Source organism: Grus americana, unplaced genomic scaffold (assembly GCF_028858705.1).
Source record: "Grus americana isolate bGruAme1 unplaced genomic scaffold, bGruAme1.mat scaffold_485, whole genome shotgun sequence".
Taxonomy (NCBI): Eukaryota; Metazoa; Chordata; class Aves; order Gruiformes; family Gruidae; genus Grus; species Grus americana.
This window is the reverse complement of record NW_026561743.1, coordinates 44,751-52,517: the sequence shown is the minus strand read 5'-3', so window position 1 is coordinate 52,517 and position 7,767 is coordinate 44,751. Positions and strand designations below refer to the sequence as shown.

Sequence of the window (7,767 nt, the reverse complement as noted above, 5' to 3'; positions counted from 1 at the left end):
CCCGACGCACCCAAACTCCGCCCCTCACGCAAACTCCGCCCCGACGCATGCCAAGCCCCGCCCCTCACGCAAACTCCGCCCCCGACGCAAACTCCGCCCGCGACGCACGCCAAGCCCCGCCCCTCACGCAAACTCCGCCCCCGACGCACGCCAAGCCCCGCCCCTCACGCATCGCACAGCGCATGCTCGCTCGGTGCTGCCGCCTAGTGACCAAATTTCGGTACTGCAGCGGCAGCGCCGCGCATGCGCAGTGCAGCGCCACGCCCCCTCCCCGGAACCGGCTGCCGGCAGCCGGTGTGGAGGGGCTGCTGTGAGCCGAGGGAGGAGCGGAGGCGTCGCCGGGCTGCGGCTGCACGGAGGGAGAAGGTGAGCGGGGCAGCGGGACGGACCGGCGGGTCCCGGGGAAAGCCCCGAGGAGGGCGGCGGCAGCGGTGCCGCCTCCGAGGAGAGGCGGGGGGGGGCGGCGGGTCCGTGTCACAGAGGGGGGGGGCTGCCCGGAGCCGTGCGGCGGGTGGGGGGGGTGCGCGCCGTGTCGGAACCGGGCGGGGAGACCGTCCGGAGCCGCGCGGCGGGGGCTGCCCGGAGCCGGCGGGCGTCCGCGCCTTTCGGAGGGGGCGGTGGGGAGGCGGGGGGCGGGGGGGGGGCGCCAGCCCGGAGCCGCGCTGCGGAGCTCGGGGCTGCCGTCGCGGCTCGGCGGGGCTTTCGGGTGAGTCGGCTTTGGGGTGAGGGCACGGGACGGTGTCCCCGCAGGGTCAGGAAGCGTGGAAGGCTGCCTCCCGCGGCACGCCGGCAGTTGCAGTCTTGGGGCACGCGGCTGCTGGTCGGCCATATTGGCTCCCCGGAGCACGCCGGGAAGTGTAGTCTTACGGCACTCTAATGGCTGCCACGCGGCGCTTGCCAGTGCGTGCCGGGAGGCGTCGTTTTCGCGGACGTGGCTGCCGGACAGCCCGACTTGCTCTCGCAGGAGCGCGAGGTTGGGGTTTTTTTGCCGGTTTCGAGTGGTTTTCTGCAGGCTTCCAGCCGCTCCCGAGCAGCGGTGCGGCCGTGCTACGAGAGCGCCGGCGCGCGGCGAGGCGTTGCCCGGTGTCCCGAGACGAGCGCTACCGGTCGGACTCTCCGGAAGCCTGTCCGGCAGCCCCAGGCCGCCCCCGAGCCCTGGCGTGAAGGCGGCAAGCTGGCCCTCGCCTGTGCCGCTTTCTTCCTGAACAGGGGTGCTGGCGGCGGCGGCAGCGGCCAGCAGCGCGGGGAAAGAGCGGCGTCTCCGGAAGCCCCTGCAGAAGGAGGAGGGTCTCCGGCCAGGGCCGACCTCCGGTAGTAACGGCCACTGCTTTTTCTTTCCCTCTCCCAGGCCGCGCTGAGGACGTGGTTGCCCGTCCCTCCCTTGGGGATGCCGTCGACTGCACCCGCCTCGCCTGTGCCTGGCCTGGCTCGCCTCGTGGCGTGGGGGCGAAAAGGGACAGGCGGCGGAGCGCTTACCGGCCGTGGACAGCAGCTGCCCTAAGGGAAGCTGGAATGGCCAGAGAAAGGTGAAGAAGAAGAAGAAGAGATGGAAGGCTCTCCGGCCGGCAGCTGCCTCCCGCTGCAGGCAAGAGAGCGCCTGCCTCGCCGGGTGAGGAAAGATCCCTCGTTGCGCTCCGCGGCAGGTCAGGCTGCCGACGGGCACCGCAGGGTCGCCACGCGTAATCCAAAGCACGGTGCGGCCCGCGTACCGAGGGAGGCAGGGAGGCAGGCTACTCATCTAGGCAGACTCGTCTCCTCGGAGCTGTAAGACACCCGTGTATTCTCTTAGGCGGAGGACAGCCGAGCGACCGGAGCGACAGCAAAGGAAAGGCGGAGAGCGGGAGAAAGAAGCGTCTGCGCTGGCAAGCTCTCCCGGCAGCGCCGAGAGCCAGAGCTGCGGTGAGTCCTGGGCCCGCGGGGCCCCATCGCCTCTCCTCTGCGTCGCGGGCCCTCCTCTGCCCCCCTCGCTTTCCCACCCCGCTGTGGGGTTTTTTGGTTTGCTTTCTGCTCCCCGCTATGTTCTTTTTCCATCTCGCTCTGACGGGCTGCCTGTCCCCACCTTTTTTAGGTCCTCGCTCTCTCTGCCCCGTAGCCCGTGGCTATTGTTTCCTTCTCTCTCTCCCTGTCTCTCTGTCCGGCCCCCAGCCACTGTTTCTGCATTCCTCCCCCTCGGTCCTGTAGCCTGTCGGTATTTCTGCCATCTCTGGCTCTCTCTGTGCGGCTCCTCGTTCCTGTTGTTCGAGGTCTTCCTTCTCGGCTCCGTAGCGAGTCGTCGTGAGTCTCTCTCTTTCTCCGTCCCTCTTGAGCCTCTTCCCTGCCCCTCGTTTTGAAGGCCCGCCTCTCTGTCCCGGCACCCGTCGCTATGGTTCCTTTTTTCGGTCTGGCTCCGTCTCGCTCCCCGTCCCTGTTTTTCTAAAGTCTCCCCTCTCTGCCTCCTAGCCCGTCGGTACCTTTTTCTTTCCCCGTCGCGGTTCGTCTGGCTCCCTGTCCCTCTTTCTTTCTTCCTTCCTTCCTTCCTCCCTGTCTGCCCCGCAGCCCGTCCCTTCGTTCCTTTCTCCTTCCCTCTCTGTCCCTCTCCCGGTCCCCGGCATTAAACTCTGCTTCTCTGCCCGGTAGCTCGCCACCGTCTTACCTTTCCCCGTCTCTCTCTCTGTCCAGCTCCCTCTCTCGAATCTTCAATTCCTCCCTGTCGCTGCAGAAGCCTGTCGGGACTTTTTCCCCTGCCCGGCTTGCCTCTCCCTGTCTCGCGATTCCTCCCTCTCTGCCCTCTTAGCCGCGACCGTTTTTATATTCTCCGTCTCTCCCTCGGTCCGCCTCGAGATCCCGATTGTTTTTTAAAGCGACCGAATCGTCGAGGTTGGCAGAGACCTTTACGATTATCGGGTGGAACCGCGAACCTGGCGCTGGCAAGTCCCCCTCTGCCCCGCAGCCCGTCCCTTCCCTTCCGACGGCCTCTTTCTCCACCTCCCTCTGTCCGGCTCCCGGCCCCTCTTTTCCACTTCCGCCCTCTGTACCCTGTGGCTTTCCCCCTCTTCTTTCTCTCTCTGTCTCTGTTTGAGGAGGAGCAGCTGCCGCCCCAGCGTTCGCACCCGTTCACGGTGTCGCGCGCACGCTTCTTCTCGGGCGCGCTTCCTCCTCCTCCTCCTCCTTCGGGCTCGACCCGAGGCTTCCGGCAGCAGTCTCCGGGTGTCGGATTTTGTAAAATAATTAACGTAACTGAAAGGTGCAGCAGCGGGATCGGCCCGGGCGGGGCGCCTCCAAAGAGAGGGACCCCGAACAAAGAAATCCCGGGGCCGTTCCACGCTTGGGTCCCGGACACCCGCCCCTCGCGCGCTGTCCGCGCGTCCCTTAGTCACCGCGGTGACTTTTGGTCTGGGGTCTTCTACCGTCGTCTCGGATTCTTCTTCTGTATAGCTGTGGGCGGTGCGTTATTCCACAGGTGCTGCTGCGCCGATGCTCCGTACGTTCGCAGTAACGGGTAGAGCGGAAGGCTCCGTGGCCAGGGAAGAGCGGCACGGACGCGTTCCTGCTCGCTCCGTTGCACCGGAATTTCGACGGCTGGGTTCGGCCGCTAAATTGATGGCGCTACCGGAAGAAATTTCAGAAAAGTGAGTACTGTGCTTGTCTTTAATCTTTTAAAGTAATTTTTCTACGGGCGCCCGGTCCGTGGCTTAGATATTTGGTTTGCGGCGAAACAGACCCGGAACGTGGCTCCAAGTAGCGTTCCGATTCGCTGAAATTCCCCGTAGTCAGAGAGCAAGAATGGTGAATGTTGCTTGGCGGTTTGAAATCTCAGGCTTTCTCTGAAAGCTGACCTGCCAGAATGAGCCGAAAGCAGGCCGAACGCCAATAGGGATGCCGCAGAAAAGGTCCTCTTCTTGACAGGAGAAGAGCTTGGCGAAACGTCAGCGCCGTTTCCCGTAGGGCCTCCGACGTACCGGTTCGGCAAGCGTGGGCTTTGTGCGATTCCCTCGGGGACGATGGCGAACAAACCTTGTACGGCAGAGAGCATCTTAGCTTACTTTCCATCTCCTGCTCGGTTACTTGCAGAATATTTAATTTGGCGTCGCACGGACCCAGAGGGACGGGTCCCCAACTCATGCTGGTAGGGCAACCCCAGTACCAGCCGGTAAAATCGGAAAAGAGTGCGACGTTTTGAAACGTTTGCCTTGCGAGGAGAAGGGCCGTCTCTCGTTAGGCAACTGAATTCTGCGACCGATTTCCACGCCTCACGCGCGTGCGTGCGCGCACACGCGCCCCCCCACCCCCCCCCCCCAACAGGCAGGCTTTGAAGGAGGCAGTCCCTAAGGCAACGCGATCTAAAACGTGGAAGTTTTTTTTTCTATTTTTAATAGTTTCTTACGGATAGGAGGCTCGTGTGAGCGTTTAGCCTGTCCTGTCCTTAATTCTGAACCCACTGGCTGGTGCAGAAGGACGGTCGTGTGACAAAAACAGCATGAAATTTGTCCCTGTGCCGGCTGCGTCCCGTGGTAAAGGAGTACATCTGTTATTCCTGCGTGAAAGATGTTTGATGAGCGTACCGCATCGTCAGAGCTGCTCTTGGTCTGCCTGCAAGCCGTGGGTTATGATTTAGAAATACGTTCGCCTACCGTTCCTTAACTGTGTGGTTTTGGTTTTTATTTTTTCAAAGAAAGGGTGGCTTTTTCGTCGATCTCTTTGTGAGAGTATCAAATCAGGCGGCGGTAAATACGTAGAAGCAACTAGGCGTACTACGGCGTGTACCGGACAGCGTTGGCGTGCCGCTCTGCTAGCAGCGGAGAGCCAGATGAGGATGCCCGTGGTAAGTACTCGCTCTGCCTCCGGCTGAACGGAAAGATTCTCATGTGGTGGGTTCCTGGGCTTGTCTGTGTGATTAGCATTACTTTTTTTTTTTTTTTTTTTTTTTTAATATGAAACAGGGTCAGATAATTGTTGATGAGTGGGACTTTGCGTACTCCTTTAGGTAGTTTTTTCGTACTGAACCTTAGATCGGTTACAAAACTTAATCTTTGTGCAGTTTACACGTTTTGTAGCAACTACAAAGACATTTATCCTGTAGGTAAGCTGAAAATAAAAATGCGGTTTCTCACCTGATTTTTCTTTCGGAGGAACGCTCGCCCCCAGCGGCTGGTTTTTTTTGCTAGTGTTGTCGGGGGGAAGGAACGGCGGCGCTTGCCTGATTTCTTCCCCTAGCCAGGGACCTGAAACTTTGTTTTCCTCAGCTGTTTCACTAGAAATTTACAAGTGTCGGTGGTCAACAGTGGCAGAGACTTGGGTGGCGTTTTCAATTTCAAAGGGAAGGAACGTGTTGATGTTAATTCTGTTACCAAAAGCGAAGTACCAGCTGCTTCCTCTTTCTAGATCTTCTCTCCTTTCGCCGTCCTCCCCGAGGGGTAACGTGGCCACGCCGTATACCTTTTCTGCTCTGGTACCGTTCGTTTGATACGCAGGAGCGCTGTGAAATAACTAGAAGGGCTACGGACAGACATCTGCCATCGTTGCGGCTGCCTTAAATCGTGTATTTGTCCCTTTAGCCCGTCATTTCCTTTCCGCTCAGTTGAGTTACGTGCAGCGTTAGGTTCCAGTCGAGAGCGGTGCCGCCGAGCAACGCTCTGGGAGCGTGCGCGGAGGAGGGCGACCGAGATGGCGAGAGGTCTCCGAGGCAAGACTTAGGGGGAGCGGCTGAGGTCACTTGGTTTGTTCAGCTTGGAGAAGGGAAGGCCGAGGGGTGACCTCATCGCAGTCTACACCTTCCTCGAGGGGGACGGCGGAGGGGGAGGCGCTGACCTCCGCTCTCTCCGGTGACCGGCACTAGGACCCGAGGAAACGGGACGAAGCTGCGTCAGGGCAAGTTCAGACCGGACGTTGGGAAAAGGCTTTTCACTGAGAGGGCGGTCGGTCAGTCACGGAACAGGCTCCCCAGGGAAGCGGTCGCAGCCACCGAGCCTGTCAGGAGTTCAAGGAGCGTCTGAACGATGCTCTTAGTCGCACGGTTTAGTTTTAGGTAGTCCCGCGTGGAGCGGGGGCTTGGTCTCGGTGATCCGTATGGGTCCCTTCCAACTTGAGATACTCTATGATTCTGTGAAATCTTCTGGGTTAGAAACGACCTTATTGTAATAGAGAATTCGCTGAACGTGGCTTTGTGCAAGGACTGTCGTCTTAGAATATCTTTTTTTTTTTTTTTCCCCCCCCCCCCCCAGATATGAGAAAAGCTCTGTCCAGAGATATGGAGACGAAATCAGTTGTACCTCACCCTGTGACACCGGAAGACATTGAGTAACTGTAAGCTGTGATGCTCAGTGAAATTACTAAGAGCGTTAAGTTTCCCGTGCCTTTGCTTTCACTCTCCCATTCTCTTGTCTTGCGGCACGTCGCATTTGTTGAGGCCGTGGAAGCGACACCGGGAGCGATGGGTTGTCAGAACCAGGTCCTCCTGCCCGTCGCTGGTTTTGCTTACCTTCGCCGTCTCTGTGTACCAGCCTGCGTCTCTCTCTCTCTCTGTTCCTCAATCCCTGTCCTCTCTTCTCTGTTCTGCTTTGTTTCGCTGCGTATGTCCCGTTCCCTGTCCCACCTTTATCCTTCCTTCCTTCTTCCTCGCCTTTTTCTTTGTCCTTTTGTCCTGCTCCCCGACCCTGTTTCTCGCTCCATCTGACCGTCCTTTTCCTGGCACCTTGGTGTCTCTGCTCCTTGCCCCCGTCTTTCTCTCCCCTCTGCCCAGTCCTCGTCTCCCTCTTTTGTCTCTCTGTACCTCTGTCCTCCTTCTGCCTCTGCCCCTCTGTCCTGCTCCCTGCCCCTCTTGTTCTCACTCTGCCCCAGCGTCCCGCTCCCCGGTCCTCTTTCCCTCTGTTGCTCTCTCCTTTTATCTCTCCTTCTCCCTGCTCCCCAGCCCGGTTCTCTCACGCTCCCGCTTCCTTTTTTTATTCTCTGTTGCTCTGTCCTGCTCCCCGTGCCGCTGTCCCTCGCCGTACCTCTCGGTCCGGCTCCCTGCCCTTATTCTCTTTTCCTCCCTCGCCGTGGCGCTGCCCGCCCAGGGTCGTTTCTGCCTCTCTGTCCCGCTCCCCGTCCTGGTTTGTCGGTCGCCGTCCCGCTGCCTCTCTTCCTGCCGCTTCTTCCTCCCTCTCTGTCAGGCTCCCTGTCCCCGTCCTTCACTCGCCGTCCCTTTCCTTGCCTCGTGCTTTCTCGCTCGCCGCCGCCGCCCCCCCCCATCCAGCTGGCTGCCCCTTTTCTCCTCTCTTCTAGCGTCCTGCAGCTGGCTCCTCGGTTTTGGCGGCAGCCTGCACATAGCAGCCCAGCTCTCCAGCAGCCTGACGGACCGACCGTGTGTCTGTTCCACGCCGGACTGGCGAGCGTGGCTCCGGGTAGGACAGCCGAGGTGCCCCAGGGCCGGGCCCCGAGCCCCGGTGCGGAGTCTCTCCCGGAACCGGCTCTGTGTGTGACTGAATAAACGCTTGCGGTCTCTTTTGCCGTGCCGGCTGCGTTGGCGCTTCCTTTGGGGGGGGGGGGGGGGGGGGGGGGGGGCGAGGGGCCGTGATGGAGGGCGGGGGAGGAGGTGTGTGTGGGGGGTATTAACGTATTCAACAAGGTCACATTGCTCGCATCCTCGGGATCCAAAAGTGATGCTTCTTGGCTCCGCCCCTGACCCATGCCAAACTCCGCGCCCCCCCTGCAAACTCCGCCCCCCCCCGCAAACTCCGCCCCTCACGCACACCAAGCCCCGCCCCTCATGGAAACTCCGCCCCCGGCGCAAACTCCGCCCTGATGCAAGCC

At 60.6% G+C, this 7,767-nt stretch overlaps 1 long non-coding RNA gene across 1 annotated transcript; it reads left to right on the top strand.

The window, feature by feature from the left end:
• Nucleotides 1-4,697: 4,697 nt before the first annotated feature.
• LOC129200774 (uncharacterized) lies at nucleotides 4,698-7,458 on the top strand. Its single transcript, XR_008575095.1, has 3 exons — nucleotides 4,698-4,801; nucleotides 6,201-6,282; nucleotides 7,240-7,458. It is a non-coding gene; the product is annotated as an uncharacterized LOC129200774 (long non-coding RNA).
• The last annotated feature ends 309 nt before the right edge of the window (nucleotides 7,459-7,767 follow it).